Source organism: Natator depressus, chromosome 7 (genome assembly GCF_965152275.1).
Source record: "Natator depressus isolate rNatDep1 chromosome 7, rNatDep2.hap1, whole genome shotgun sequence".
Classification (NCBI taxonomy): domain Eukaryota; kingdom Metazoa; phylum Chordata; order Testudines; family Cheloniidae; genus Natator; species Natator depressus.
This window is the reverse complement of record NC_134240.1, coordinates 39,188,789-39,205,763: the sequence shown is the minus strand read 5'-3', so window position 1 is coordinate 39,205,763 and position 16,975 is coordinate 39,188,789. Positions and strand designations below refer to the sequence as shown.

Genomic DNA, 16,975 nt, shown 5'->3' with positions numbered 1-16,975 from the left:
TTTACCCTCCTATGTTGGTACTGACTTGAGTGCTGCCTCTCTTGTTGGCCTTCCTGGGCTTCTTTCCTTGTTCCTCCCAGCTGTACTGCATGGTGCTCAGTTATACGCATTCTCGGTGCTCACATGTTCTCCGACCCTAAAGGGGGTGCTTTCTTTTGGATTAAGGTGGGGGGGGGGGGTTTCAGAAACATCATCCAATTGAACGGTGGTGAAACGTTTCATTAGATTCAGTGAAAGTTAAATTTTGTCCCAGTCTAATTAAAGCTCAACGAGCTGTGTTAGTCACTAATCCCGTCAGGTACAGTCTGTTGTAAAGGATGGCGTAGAGCAGTGTTTCTCAAATGTGGCCACCATGGCCGCATGCGACCACCAGGGTCTTTTCTTGCGGCCACAGCCTCCTGGGCTGTGGGGGGAAGGGGGGGGAGGGGGAAAAGGGGAGCAAAGCAGCGGCCCCTCCCCTCCCTGTTGCTCCTGGATGCACCACCTTGGTGTTGGTTGCTGAGGCTGCCAGCAGGGGTTGGGCCCTGCCCCCCTCTGGAGACACCTGGGGCACAACTGGAGGAGCAGGCAGCCGGGGAGTTCCCCACCTTCCCAGAGGCGGTGGGGCTTGTTAGGGGGCTTATTTCTTTACCCACTTACTTCCCTGGTCCTTCTCGCATGAACAGAGAGCAACAATACCCAAAGTCCAAAAGGTGCAAACAATTCGATGTTTATTGGGGTGAACTTCCAGCAAGCATGATTCCAGTTTCCTTCCTTAGTGTCCCCCTTCCCAGCTCTGACACCACAGAGCCTTACACCGGTGTCCCTGTTCCCATTCCTGCCCTTAGCCAAACATAATTCCAATTTCCCCACTCCCATTTCCCCCTTTAGCAAAACATGATTCCAATTTGCTTACCCCCATTCCCTGTTCCCATTTCACCCACCCACTTCCCGATTGACTGCAGACTATATAGTAAAACTTGAGTTCTGCTTACTATACCTTAACCAATCATTTTCCTGAAATTTAACTAACCAATCCTAACATATTGTAACATGATTATATCCCACCACCTTAATTAGTTTACACCCAGCAAAATTAATTATACAGCAGACAGGAACAATCACAGCACCAGACAGAGATTATACAGACAAACAATAGCAAAGTGGGAACTATAATGACAAAACAATACAGAAGTGAGGATTTCGCATCCCAGTATTGATAAGTGAGTTCTTGCCAGACAGGATGCTATCAAACTAAGTTTCCTTTTACGTTTTCTAGGCACTTCCCTTTCTCTGGAGGCGACAGGCATTATCAGGACAGGATTGAATTCCTAACAGCCCAATAGCACCTTCTTTCAGTGTGACCAGTTTGGAATGTGAGGCTGTGACCGGTTGCTTCCCAGCTTATGGCTGCCTCTGCTGCTTAGCCAGAGGCCTTAGCCTAAGACCAGGGCCTGAGCCTGTCACAGTGAGAGAAGGCCCTTACACTGGCAGACAGTGATTTTGATTCTTTCTTTTATACCCCTAACTAGCCAAGTGATAAGAATACACCTAAATTCTTAGAGTACAGGCCTTTACAGACAGGCCTGAATATCTATATCCTAACAGGGCTCAGGCTCTGGGCTTCACCCCTGGGATGGCAGGCTCTGGCAACGGGGCTTTTGGCTCCAGCACCAGGCTCCATCCACGTGGATTCAGGGCCCATCCCCAGGCCATGAGGCTTCAGGCTCCGGCCCCCTGGTGCCTCCCCTGACCACCCATCCAGGGCTTAATTTGCCCCCAGGCTTGCCAGAGCTGAGTAAGTCTGCTGTGAAAAGTTATACTTGTATGTTTGTTAATATTACTTTTCTCAGCAGACTTACTAGCTAGCAATAAATAAATATGATTTGGATGTGTATGCATGCATATTTATTTGTTTTTCCTGAAGCTAATGAAGTATTTTAGGAAAAAATGTGACAGCAGCCACCAGCTAGAATTCGTGGCCACACTCTGAGGCCACCAAATAATTTTCCCTGAGGCAGAGCACTCCAGAGGCAGCATCAGGAGCCGTGTGGGCTTTGCTGGATGGATGTCCCCATTGCGTTGAGGGGGAGAATAACTTACTAAACCCATTTAAAAGGTAGAGTGTACTCTCCTCTCCTCCTCCTGTGTGACGGGCCAGCTCTGGGAGCCTGCTCCTAGGGAATGGGTCGGAGATATGGTCTGACTAGTTGCTTCGAAGGATGTGTGTGAGGGTGGGGAAGGCAGCCCTACTCACTAGCAGCAGCTGTTTGTTCCCCAAATGCAAAGGCTGAGCTTCTGGGCAATCCTTACCTGGGCCATGCAGAGAGGCCTCAAATGGCCACACAACGGCAAGCATGCTCTACCCTTGCACTGTAAGTGAAGGTATGCATAAGAGTTGACATGTCCAATTATTCCCTTACATAGGCAGTGAATTAGGGCATTATAGACCCCCCCAAGAGAAGAAATGAGAACAGAGATGAGACAGTAGAGCATAGTGGTTACAGTAAGCATATAGCTCGAAGATTTCATTTCAGTCACTTACTCCTGCTTCCTCCACCTTTCCTTAAATAGTTCAACTGTTAATCTAATACAGGCATCAAGTCTTTCATTATCTCTTAATGTTGACTGTATAAGGAAATGAAGAGATAATCAGATCTCTTGCTCAAAAAAACCCAAATACCTGGTACGCTGTATGCACATTTTTCTGAAGAACTGCAAGGCAATGCTGACAACATCAGACTAGGTTTAGAAAAGGAAATGAACCAATAAAACTCCCTAGAGCACTATTGAACATCCTGCTAACTGCTTCTAGTAGAACAGTAATAGAAAGAATACCAGCCCAAAATTAAGATTAGGTGTTTTCATGAGATACTAGACATTAGATATGATTTGTATTACAAGAAAAAAATTTCAGAAGAAAATAATGTTTTCTAGGAATGTCCCAAGTTGGTCTGATGTAGGAAAACTGAAAGAATTTCTGGTGTAGATGCTCTAAAGCTTCCCCCTTTATTAAGGAAAAGCCCTGGTACACAAACATGAAACAAAGATGCATACTGATTTAAAATCCTTCTTTCTACAGGTTCATAAATCCCATCTCTAAGAGCCAGATTCCGCTGTCCTCTCAAGCAGATCTCCTGCTGCCAGATAAACTTGGCCCAGTGGTTGCAGACATAAATACTGATTATATGAAGTAGTTAACAAGAATAACATGAAAGTTCATTTTTTAGTTTTATCTATAATTAGTGCATATATGGTGCCCGTCTCTGGGGGAAGAGTCTACATTCTCTTCCTTGTCAGAACTTTTTAAAATGCTTGTTAAAACTAAAAATGAGTTTTGCAGCTCACACATATCCATTCTCCCTCCCCGAAGGGCAGTTTTGTCCGTGGTGGTTTCAATGGACTGCTCACACTCTGAGAGGGGCTATTGCTCATGATTTGTTGGCTGCTTCCTGGCAGCTCTGCATGTCTAATGATAGGTCAGCCATGGCATTCTGAGAAGCCAGTTCCCCTCTGTGTAGTATTCCATGTTCATTCCCAGTACGGCATAGGCAATCAGGTCTGGTAATGTAAATCTAGTGCCTGCCAAGGGCTTACCCACTCTTAGCATGTAAGGAAGAAGCTACACTTTTTCATAAGAACAGCTCATAGGGAGAGAAACATCTTAAGGAAAATGTTTCCTAAGTTATCCCAAAAGATGGCTCAACACGAGTCATTGGAAAAGTGGTGACTGGCAGGTTCCTGCTGGTCTAGATTGCTGTAGCCCAGCTTGTTGTAGTTTAGTTACTAACTGAGCAGCTTATAATTGTGCCTGATCCTGCCACAGAGTTGCACTCAGCACTCTTATCAACTTTAATGGAAGTACTGCTTTGGAAGACTGTCAGCACTGGGGCAGGTTCTGAGTGGTAAACACCTTCAAGAGTTTTGGCCCCTGCTGGTATGTACTGCTTCACTTCCTAATATCGGAAGTCCTAGGACCCTGAGAACTGAGAGTTTCATTCAGATCTACACCTCCATAGCACTGAGCCTGAGGAATGCTGACCTTGAAACATAAGAAGGAACCCAGACCTGCCCTGTTTGAAACAGAGCTTTAAAAGCCTCCTATTTCAGAAATACTTCCTCCCTGCTCATTGAGCTGCTTTTAGTATTTTAATAGCATGGTTTAAATATGATATATTAATGGGGATCTGAATTCTTTTCAAACTCCTGGAATGCCAGTGGCATATAGGCACCTAAACAAATATTAAAAGGGACGAATCAAGGAGTAAACAAGAAAACAGAGAAAAATAAGAAATATTGCTAACTTCATTACTTTATGATGTGATCGACTTTGGCTGAGATTTTCAAAACTGTATAGGGGATTTGGATAATAGTTTCCCATTAATTTTAGTAGAAATTGGGCATCAGGACCTCTCAGGGGCTTTGAAAAATCCCACCTTTGTCTTCAGCATATGTTTTAAGTGAAAAGCTCAAAAAAAATGTAATTTGCAGCAAATTAATTTATCTGTGCTTGCTCCATTAGGGATTTTCACCCTTGTAAACTGTTTTCACCCAGCATTTAGGTATATATTCTTCAGCTATATTCTTGTAAATTTTCCAGGGTATGCTAATAAAGAGGAGGTCCCTCAAAGGAAGCAATGCAATGCTGTTGTATGAAGCATCTGGAACATGAAGCATCTCTATACAATATTCATTATAATCAGAAGTAGCCTATCCTCAGGATCAGGTAAGTGCAGGCATCGGACGAGCTTGTGCATTCATCCTGACTTTGATAATATTGCCAAAACAACATTGTTAGGAAGTTTTCCAAGACCAGTTGGCCAGTGTAGTACATAATGTACCTCTAATATAACCATGACCTTTGCATTATTAAAACATCTCTGCAGCAATGCTTCTGATTGCTATTGTTTCCTATGACAGTGCCTGTCAGTTCTGTATAATCACTCTTTATTATTGTCTTACGATTCTCTCTCGACTCCTCCAAATGATATTTCCTTACTATGATAATTTTAAGTATTTTAATATTCCCCAGTTTTTGTTTGCTGCTTTCCCTCATGACATGTTAGCACCACATACCATAACCCTTTTCTTTCTGCTACTGTCCTCGTGGCTTGCTGTTCTGACATTTTGTTTTGCTTTAAACATTCCTTATCTGCCAGCTAATTTACATCCTTGTTTCTAAGCTCTAAGTCACCTGGACATGTAATCACAGGCATCTGACAAGCAGCGCAGACACTATCAACCATGACCACATTTTTTCAAAAAGCATTTGTTGGGTTTTTTCCTCACACACATTTCTGTCCAAATGGAAGAAAAAAGCAATAATAAACAGTTCTAGCCAAATCCCTCCAGCACCAGCCTCGTTTCCCAAAGATAGCTAATCAATATGGAGGCAAGTAGAAGGTAGCTAACATGGATAATGATAAAATAGCAGGTGCATTGCTTTGATGCTTTGTGGTTGTGGAATTAATATCTAGGCCATTCTTAGCAGGCTTCACTCGCTGAGCCTACGGGGAATAACTCTCCTTCATGGGCTACTCCACAGGGGATCTTGGGTGGCACTAGGGGTGATATACAGCCCTACTCATACAGTCGAGGAGTATTTCACAATCTTTGGTGACACCAGATGCCTCATGGTCCCACCACCACAGTTTATCTCCAGCAGTAACAGCCACCTGACATGGGTCCATGCCCAACACAGCTCTGAGAATGGCTGCATGTTTCATTATGATGGAAAATAGCTTTTCATGCTTCTTAACTATTAAACCTAAAAATCCCATTTTGACACTTCAAATTGCCGTGATCCACAATCTAAACAGTACACACTTAGGCACAAGAGAAAATATTTATTTCAGCATCTTGCGCTAACTGGGATTTGGAAACATTTCCAGCTTACCTACATACGTCTCCCAAACACTTTCCTTATTCAAGTGTCTTTAGGGTTTCCAAAGATCATCGTCTACTTTTGGTAATGTGGAAAATTAATATGTTCCTCATCGAATAAACTGTGAGTTGGAAAATTTGAGTTGGAAGTTTTGTCGCTTGTTTCATGAACAGTTTCATTTTTGACGAATAGGCATTTTTGGTGAATAAATGATTCAGAGAAAAATTCCCAACCAGCTGTACTGAGGACCATGAGTCCTGGCTGTGCAAAGGGAAGGAGATTTCACACTGCTCTACTAGGGAGGAATGCCAAACCCAAGAATCGTTTTCAAAAGCACTCTTTGGCCTAATGCTGCTACCACTGAAGATAATGCTAAAACTCCCATCGACATGAAAAGTGTGTGGTGAGTACTGAGTGCTTTTGAAAATCACCCCCCAAAAGAGAGAGAAAAAATACCATTAATTCCTATAGCCTGTGACATAAACTCACCCCTCTCTGAATTAGTTTCTGTTAATATGCAAAAATGAGACAAAGATGGCTGGTTTGGGGGTTTTTTAAATAGGATATTAAATATGATCCTTCATTTTTATTTTATTGGACTAGGAATCTGAGCGGTGTGTGTTAGACATCATCTATTAATCATGCAATACGGATCCTGAGTCCATTCATGAAGTGGTAATAAACTCCTGCAGACAGTAAACAAGAGGAGCAGGTGCTTAGCATTATTTAATCTTGTCAGAAAGCAGTAAAATTTGCCAACTGTTGCTTTTGAGACTGATGGAGCAGAATAACCAGGGGAAGCTACTGGAAAAATGAATATAGCAAGAGAAACAAGAGATTTAGGAACCACACCTACAATTCTTCTACCTACAAAACTCCCAGAAGCTAGAACATTACATATAGATTGTAAAGTGCCTTGAGATCTATTGATGACATGCACTGTAGAAAAGCTAGGTATCAATAAATTATTACCTACTTTACAACTCACTTTGAGATCCCTTTGCATTCTTGGAGTAAAGGGCCCTTAGCATCAATGAGAATCAGGCCTCCAGTCCCACCCACTTGTTCTTTCAAAGAAGCAAGTGTAGTTGCAAGGTCTGTGTGACAGTGGATATGTACCATTGGCTTCTGTGCATTCCTGTTCCTCCTTTAAAAAAAAAATACAATTAATTATTGTTTGAGATACACATGTGCATATCTGAGGACAGGTTTAGTCCTCAAATATTTGGCTTCCAGGACTAGGATTATAGAATAGGATCACACTGTTCACTTTTAGTTTTGTTTTCATTGTTGTTCAAAGAAAGTGGTAGTGTGTGAGAAAGTTAGTTCCAAATCCACAAAGGCTGAAAGCAGTTTGGAATCCAAAGCAAATTTCTATGCTTATATTTTTTGGTTTATTTTTCTTCATGTAAACAGCTAGTAAATATTATCAGCCCTCTGTTTCAAGCTAGGTCATATCTTCAGGACATTAGGGGCATTTTAAAAAAAACTATTTCTCTTATGACAGCAAATGAGAGATTATCTTCATATGGGCAGATGCCTTAATGAGCACTATTTTCAAATTATTGATTTATAGAATTTCATGTGGATTTCCCAAACATGCACCATTCTAACAAGCAGCTCTTTTGACTTCTCCAAATAATTTGCAAGACCAGTTTTGAATCTAAACCTTTAAAAGGCCATCAGACCAGTAATAGGGAATTTTAGAAGCATTATTTCAAAGCCATATGCTACGTAGATCAACTGTCTTTTTGCTGCCTTTTCTAAAATACCATGGCCAAGATTTTCGCAAGTGAATAGTGACTTTGGGTGTTCAACCTGAGATGCTTTAAAGGAGCCTGAATTTCAGAAAGTTGGTGCTCAGCACTTTCTGAAAATCAGGCCACTTTAAGTTTTCTAAAGTTGGGCACCAAAAATCTTGAGTCACTTTCAAAAGTCTTGGCCTACTGTTATGCATCATACTAAGACAATTTGCATCATAACTAGTGCACTATTAATGTAGTTCAGATAAGAAGAAGAATGGATGCAGATTAAGTTGCTGGATCGTTTATTGGTTAATTAAGGATTATAATAGTGTTTAAAACTTGAATTTACTATATATTCAGTACAGCAAAATAATTGGCATATGTTAAAATATCTGCCCACTGCCACATTTCTCTTACTATCATGTAGTGTCACATGAGTAGTTTAGATGAGGCCAAATACTCCCTGGTGATGAAAGAATGATCCTCTGTATTCACCCAAGTAGAGAACACCACAATACAGGGAGACATGGCCAGCTGCAGGGACAAGTCGAGTATAAAGCGCAGCCGTGATCAAGACCAGTTTAGACAAACATGGGGATGCCTGTGAAAACAATTGCTTGGGGCCCCTAGATTCAGTTACTGACCTCTCTCCTCCATCTGTCACAAACTCCTATGCCCTGTAAATTTCTTGGGACTGAGTCCTGCAGTGGGTGAGGGAGAGAATAAGCAATGCATTCTGAATTGGTGCATGTGTTTGTGGAGACAGTTAAGGAAATAGTGTCTGGAGGACGGGGGAAGAGCTGACTCCTGTTCAACTGATCCTGGTGGCAGGAGATAAGTTAGGATGCACCTTTAAACCCAAACTGACTAGCTGTATGGCTGGTGTTATCCCTTAAGCCAGTCAAAAAGTCAGATGCTACAATGTGCTGCGTGTTTTCTTTAGACCTGAATGCTGCCATGTGTTGTTGCTCACATGAGACTTGGACACTAGCTTGGAGGTGCTTGCGTGGGACTTGAACTCTAATAGTGGGGGGTGCTGATAAAGTTGCTTAGATAGTACTTGCATATTCCATTGCATAGGAGCACAACCAAGGTGTTTAGTGATGTGTTTAGATATATTATAGGTTTATACAGGACAAAAAAGTTGGTAGACCTGGAAGGTGCATTTCTACAGATGGCTAAGCAGAGCGAAGTCAAAAGAGCAAGGAAAAGGCAGGTGCTACCACCCCCTGGAGATGTCTACTGTGCATTTGTGCTGATTGCTTAGCAAATTCAACTGTGCTCCATGCCCAGAAAAGGAAGTTAGTCTGAGATATTGCAGCTGCTTTGTGCCTGGCTTTTCTGAGATTTCATACCAACTCTCTGTATACTTGACTTCTTGCTCTGTGTGTATACATTTTCTGTACCACCAACTTGCTCCTGAGTCAGGATGTCAAAGCAGGTTGTTCTTTCTTTTCCAAAATGCTGCAGTACTCCGGTGTGCAGCCATTAGTAAATTACAGGGTAAGGATCCCCCGTTGATTTCCCCCATTCCTTGTATTAGCAAGTGCATGGGAAACACCATTGGAAGGCAGTGCAATTTAACATCTACTGTAACTTATTTTTTCTTTTAACATTTAAAATGTTTTTGGATATTTTTTTCTCTGCCTCAGCTGAATGGTAAACACAGTTTTTTAACACAGAGCAGCATACTGCAGCAAGATCTAGTAGTCTACTGTTAACACTCTTCCTTCACCTAGTATCAGCTGATCTTACAAAATATGTATCCTAGTCTGAAGTCCATGTCCACATTAGGTCTAAGAGAAAATTGACTTACTCTCATCCCAATGCCCCTTTTGTACATAAGATGAAACCTCCCTATTCGTAAAATGGAATGAGAATTGGAATAACAGGAGTGTGACATGTATGACAGAGCTGTGGGGAGGAGGCTTACTTGATATCTGCCAACACTACACCTGCCTAAGGCTCTGATCCTGCAGTGAGCTCCTCCTGGGCATGCCAACTGTCCATGAAGAGTCTTACTGCTCTCAGGATCGAACATTAAGATCGTGCTATTTGTCCTTCCCTTTAGTGAGCACTAGGGGCCTTGCACCTCAGATAATTAGCTACACCTGTGGAACATCAAGCATGGCACGGCCAGAGGGCTGTGTCACTGAAGAGGATACCATGGTCCTTGGAGGGACATGAGTCCAGGAGCAGAAGAGGTGATGGGCAGAGCACCATTGGAGGGGGCGCACTGGCTACCAAAGCTAATTCCCATATCGGCCACAAGAAGGCGCTAAAGCGGTGAGTGAACCCAGTTACACCATGATACATTAAACAATGAAAATGTAGAGGCAGTGTGAAAACCATTGGCTTGCTTTTCAAAATAACACTGGGACTATTGTACTGATTGTATTATTAATTTTTCCTATCTAGTTAATTATAAAGCTTAATCCACGGTCTTTGCTTCAGGATTTTGGTCCAGCTTCATGGAGTCCATATGGAATTGCCAATGCTACTGTTTCTAACCACAAGATAATCCTTCCTCTTGCACTGGTTTAGCATGTTTGTTTAGGGAGATGTTGATTTAAAAAAAGGTATTTAAAAATAAGTATTGACTAAATTCACAGCAACTCAGCAAAGCTTAAAGGAATGTAATTAGTGTTGTGAATTAAGCTGTATAGAAAGCATTTCCTTATCGGTTCTAGCCTTCTCCCTTTGACTAGCTGGGAATGATAACTTGGTGAAATTATTGTTTTTGTATAATCCCTTTTGATCAGCAGTATCTTGCAACCAGCAAGTGTCATGAAGATTGATGGGTGAGATAAGGATGACAGGCAATCCTGCCCTTCACTGGAAGTGTTCAAAGAAAGTTCCCCTTTAACAAGAAGTCCCACCCTCCTCAGTGCCATCAGAAGTCCCACCTTAACTGGCAATGATGTCGTCACAGGAAATGGTGTTATGCTCTAAAATTTTACCCTCTGGGGAGTGGCTTATCACCTTTTGACCTCCGACCCCCAATAGGAAGGCCTGCCTTACCCAAGAAGGGAGTCAATAGGATTTAGTATATGGCCCAAATCCCTTCTTCAGCATCTAATAAGTAGTGTCATTTCCTGTGAGTTCATCACTGCCAGTTAAGGGGGGTGGGGGAGCTTTCCAATGGCACTGACAGGGCAGGACTTCCTCTCATGTCAATCTTATCTCATCCATCAATCTGTGTGATATTTTCTAGGGGCAAGATACTATTTTTGTCTCATTCATATTGCAACTTAATCACATTAATACGTCTTAATTGGTGGGTGTATTTGTTCAGATTTTTACTTTGTATTGCCTGTTTCCTAGAATCAGTTCATAATGCAGATCAGCTTGGTGAGTCATTTCTAAAGACTTACATTGAGGGAGTCTGTCCTATATGTTGTTGTTTTACTAAAACTACATGTATAGTTTTTTCATGGTGTGCCGTATTGGAATGCAGTTTCTAATAGTATTGACAACCTTAGATTGAAATAGAACAATACTGTATTAGCGCTAAAAGACTAAAGGCATGCGCTGCTCTGATAATCTCAAAATTCATATGTGCAGGTGTGGCTAATCTGTCCATTTGTTTCATGCTCCTCTGATGAAAGGCCCTGGACATAGCTCCTATGTTGCATGAAGAATATTTTCCAATTTAACACATGTATTAGTAACTAACTGATCATTGTTTGGCACCCAGGCATAATAAACTATGTGCATGGAATATACAGATCTGAGATCTGCCAGGCTATTTACTCTCTTGTAACCTTCTCTTCTGGATTTTACTCAGGAGGGAGCAATCCACCCTGAGTAATGAATACCTTATCGATAAGACTTCTCATCTTGAAGGATCCCACAGTGGTTTACAATCTACTTCCAATACATATATGAATCACTTTATCCACTGCAGCAAGACAGCCAAACCTGGGGGTGAAATGAAACAACTATTCAATATGATAAAGCAACCCTATGCACAGAGGCCTCTCAAGGCAATCTGCTGCTCCAGGCAAAACTTCACTGTGTTACCCCCCCGTCACACTTCCATTAGTGCCACAGGCTGTCTACAGGGCTCTGAACTGCAGAGCACTCTAATGTGTAGCATTCTCAATGCTCCATGTAGACCTTGCTGGTGCAAACTAAAGGGTACCTACTGTACGTTAACACAGCCCTGTGGACTACATCAGTGTGAACTAGGTACTTTTTAGTTCACGCCAGCAGGGGACTACATGGAGCAGTTAGTGTGACCTGCAATTCATACCCCCATAGACCCATCTGCAGAGCCATGTAGACAATAATAAATTTTGTTGTTTGAGCATTTTAAAAAAATTGCTTCTCCCAGAAATCCACCACCTTGGGCAGCTGCTGCTGTAGCAGTTGCCTCATCTGCCTATAGCTAGCAAGATTTTAGGGCAGGAACTGAAGAACAATCACAGCTTCAGAGAATATATAGGTAGACCGCATGTAATTACCCAAACTGGAGTTTGGCCAGAATGCTGGAGCTTAACATTCTTTCTCTGGTGAAAAGAGCAATGGAAAGGAAAACACACTGACCATAATTGGTCAGGTTCTTAGTCTTTGCTGTATGTGAATGACACCTCCCACAGCAGAGTTCCCAAAACACAATGCTGGGTATTGGCTCAGTACTGGCTCAGAAGGAGGCATTCCACACCGCCTTTCGACATTTACCGTGTTAGGGTGCTAAGGCTGAGAAATGAGCAAGACATGCTCAGCCATGAAATGTAAGCCTTCTGGGTGATTTAAAGAGGGACAATGTCAGAGCATATGAATGAGATTTGCAAAGCTCAGTGCCCATTGAAATTAATGGGAATTAGGATTTCAAATCCCTCAGGAGGTTTTGAAAATAGCCTATCAATCCAAAATGTATGTTACACAGGACATGGGTCTAGCTGGGACCCCCTAGATGGGCCCTCTAGTCAATGGGACTACATGGGGTCACCTAGTCCAGTCCCCTGCTATCAGCAATCCTGTTTTATAATCCCATTTGTAAATTTAGCAAGTTACATCTTAAAACTAGTTAAGTTTGCCCTCATTACTCCAACTGAGAGATTCTTGCACAACCTCACTCCTCGGATGGTTAGAAACCTTCTTCTAATTTCCAACCTAAATTTATTCATGACCAGTTTACCCCGCTTTGTTCTTGTGCCAACTTATCCTTCAGCTACCATAGCTCTTCTCCCTCTCTGGCGTTTACCCTCTGATGTAATTTAGATTTTTTTCAGATTAAATATATCAGAAAAACAAATATTAAAAGGGTGTCAGGGTTTTTTTTTTAAAAATACTGAAAACGATATTATTTGTCTTTGAATGCTCCCTTGCAGCATTTGCAGCCTCAACATTGCAGCACTGCACTAGTGCAGGAAAACCTGACAAGGAAACACAAAATGCTAACGAAGAGCAAAATGGTGCTAACTACACCAAGAGGTTTTGTTTTAATAAGCGAAGAAGTTAAGGAAATTTGAAAACACACTTGCTTTTTTACCCAGCATTTGTCTTGACACTAGAACATGGGAATTTCCAGCCTGGATCAGACCCACAGTTCATCTAGTCCAATATCCCTTCTCTGAAAGTGGCCAGTACCAGATGCTTCAGAGAAAGGTGCAAGAACCCTATAATAGGCAGATGTGAGTGTGACAGTATACCCCTGTGTTCATGCTGTGCACACTATTGTAAAAATCTTTGTACAAAGTATGCCTTATAAAGTATCATTTGAAAACTCATAATTTGCTGGTCAGTAATCGAGTACATTTGGCAACATTGCATGTGAAGTTGTAAGATTCCCCTGTATGGTGGTGTTAATACATGTTCCAAACCCCACAGAGCTGCCGAAATAAAAGTTGGCATACAAAGAACATAAGAATGGCCATACTGCATCAGACCAATGGTCCATCTAGGCCAGTATCCTGTCTTCTGACAGTGGCCAATGCCACGTGCTTTAGAGGGAATGAACAGAACAGGTAATCATCAAGTGATCCCCTGTCACCCATTTCCAGCTTCTGGCAAACAGGTCTGTCAAGGTTCCTCCCCCACTCTGAACTCTAGGGTACAGATGTGGGGACCTGCATGAAAACCTCCTAAGCTTACTTTCACCAGCTTAGGTTAAAACTTCACCAAGGTACAAATTAATTTTATCCTTTGTCCCTGGATCTCCACTGCCACTACCAAACTCTAACTGGGTTTACTGGGAAACGTAGTTTGGACACATCTTTCCCCCCAAAATCCTCCCAACCCTTGCACCCCACTTCCTGGGGAAGATTTGGTAAAAATCCTCACCAATTTGCATAGGTGACCACAGACCCAAACCCTTGGATCTGAGAACAATGAAAAAGCATTCAGTTTTCTTACAAGAAGACTTTTAATAGAAGTAAAGAAGTCACCTCTGTAAAATCAGGATGGTAGATACCTTACAGGGTAATTAGATTCAAAACATAGAGAATCCCTCTAGGCAAAACCTTAAGTTACAAAAAAGACACACAGACAGGAATAGTCATTCTATTCAACACAGTTCTTTTCTCAGCCATTTAAAGAAATCATAATCTAACACATACCTAGCTAGATTACTTATTAAAGTTCTAAGACTCCATTCCTGGTCTATCCCTGGCAAAAGCAGCAGACAGACATAGACCCTTTGTTTCTCTCCCTCCTCCCAGCTTTTGAAAGTATCTTGTCTCCTCATTGGTCATTTTGGTCAGGTGCCAGCGAGGTTACCTTTAGCTTCTTAACCCTTTACAGGTGAGAGGATTTTTCCTCTGGCCAGGAGGGATTTTAAAGGGGTTTACCCTTTCCTTTATATTTATCACAAGGTCTATCCTAAACAAAGGAATGTGTGCTTGCCTTAATTTACATTTAAGCAGTAAACAGAGTCATTAAGCAGGAAGGGAAGACAAAGGAAGTTCAAACAGGTGAAAAAAACCTCAGGAAATATCCTTCCACATAGAATCTTTGGCTTCTGGTTCTCACCTGGAAATGTTTCTCAAGAGAGGGACTGAAAGTATAAAAAGGAGGGAGAAACACCCCCAAAGCACCCCTTTCTATCTCTGCCCATCACATTCCCTGAAGAGACAAAGGAAGCAGACAATGAACTCTGCAGGAGGGGCCCTGACCTAAAGAGTTTGGTCAGTAAGACTGCTGGAAGCATGTGGTGAGAAAACTTAGCTGTGAATCTAATATCATTTGTTAAATTAGGCACTAGTAAGCATTTACTTTTTATTTTTCTTGTAACCATTTCTGACTTATGCCTCATTACTTGTAGTGACTTCAAATCTCTCTCTTTAGATAAAACAAGTTTATTAACTATAATCAATGTGTTCAAGTTGAAGTGTCTGGGTAATTCAGTTTTGGGTAACAAGTTGTGTGCATATTATTCCATTCAAGGAATAAGAGACAATATATTTGTACTGTCACTGAGAGGGCTGGGCAGTACAGGACATACATTTCTGGGGGAAAATCTAGGATTGGGAGTGAATTGGGGTCACACTGCAGTAATTTTAAGGCTGGTAAGAGCCACAGTGTGGCTGGCTGGCTGCAGCGCACACACACAGACATGCTAGAGGCTGTCTGTGAACAGGAAGGCATTGTAAAGGGCACCCCAGGTCACAGTGCAGGGGTGACATAGCTACTCATTAGTCTAGATTGTACCCTGGTGTCACAGTGGGATAATCTGCCTCCCAAGAAGGACTAATTTTATTGCCTAATATTCAAGGTCAGTGTAAACCCTGAATTCTGAGTTTTTTATACCTTCCAAAACTTTTTTTTGTATTAACTGTTACAGTTCTGGATATTCTTACGTATGCATGTGATGAAGTGAGCTGTAGCTCACGAAAGCTTATGCTCAAATAAATTGGTTAGTCTCTAAGGTGCCACAAGTACTCCTTTTCTTTTTGCGAATACAGACTAACATGGCTGTTACTCTGAAACAATTCATTGAAAGAAGATCTCCTGCCCTCCTTCCCCTGGCAGTGATGTTTGTGTTCTCGATGTCTGACATCCAGAGGAAGACCTGACATGGAAGATGGTTACACATCAGGCATATACTGGTTATTGGTATGGAAAGCTATAAAATATTTAGGGCTCAATTGCATAGGGCAGAAGCACTCATATTCAGAGATGTACTTTTCTCTGACTGAGTGAAATTCATTCCTTCTCTGAAGGGCAGAACAAAGCTTATGCATCACTTACATCCCATTTAAATTCATTTGAGAGCTTACGTGAGATTTAAGTGTGCTAGGTATCTGCACAAGGGTAAATTTCACACTGTGTGAATGTGGGACTCTTACTGATGCTAATGGTTATGCACTGAATTCATATAGACTCACATATACTCATATAGATTCAAAACAGCAAGACATAAATGGGTTTTATTCAATTAAACAGTATAAGAATCTTGGTAAATTGAGGAAGTGGATTTTTCAGCAGATCTGCCATTAGCATGATCCAATAACACCCAAGAGCACAATGATCAATGAACCAAAACCAGCTTCTCCCGGGGTTTTTTCCAAGCTATTAGAAAGTGAAATAATCAATTACAAAGCTGACCTTTTGAAAAAGGGAAATAGGAGAATTTGCAATACAGTTGAATGAAGTACAGTACATGGGTTTGAAGGAGTGTGCTACCCCTTGAATGGACTGACTGGTGCTTACTTACAATCTAGACAGCCTGACGTAATCAAGGGTAATCAACCCCTTCCCTGCCCTCGGGCTATTTAAATAAGAACAAGCAGTTGCGCAAGAGAGGAGACTAGTAGCCATGCAGGTTGTAAGGGGGTGGTGAGCCTTCAGATGCTAGGAGATTAGCTTGAGGAGACAGTGTTGCTAACTCATTATTTTGTCATGAGTCTCAAGCTAATTATTGTTAAGGCCCCAGCTCCTGAAGTCAAGTGGAGATGTGGTGATTTCAGCTTTCATTCCTGAAGAAAAGGTAAGTTTCTAGCCCTTGTGACTGTAGAGAAAGCTTCAAAATGTGACCCCAGTGCAGCCTACTGGTTCAAAAAGTAGAAAGGAAATTAAAAAAACACAAAACCTGTTATTTGTACATAATCTCATCATTTTAAAGCCAGTCACATGATTTTTGGTGAGCCTGGCTCATGATTTTTGAACACTTGGGGTTGGCAATGCCGAGGAGATCGGAATCTTTGATTTCAGCCCTCTCTAAGTTTGGAAGCTCTGAACCAGGATCCTGAGGTAAGGGCCTTATGAACTGCATAACAAATGCACCTTCTCTGAGACCTTGTTAAAGGGACCTGCTATTTGGTTTATTTTGACTTCCCTTCACAGATCCTTCAAAGTGAACTTACTGATACCCCAGTTGGGGAGAGGGGTGGAAGCCATGGTGGGACACACCTATAGTGCCACC

At 41.8% G+C, this 16,975-nt stretch overlaps 1 long non-coding RNA gene across 1 annotated transcript; it reads left to right on the top strand.

Annotated features, from left to right (window-relative positions):
* Nucleotides 1-4,578: 4,578 nt before the first annotated feature.
* On the top strand, nt 4,579-16,736 carry LOC141990685 (uncharacterized). The gene is made up of 4 exons (XR_012640236.1): nt 4,579-4,705; nt 9,680-9,894; nt 10,933-10,959; nt 15,516-16,736. It is a non-coding gene; the product is annotated as an uncharacterized LOC141990685 (long non-coding RNA).
* Nucleotides 16,737-16,975: the final 239 nt, after the last annotated feature.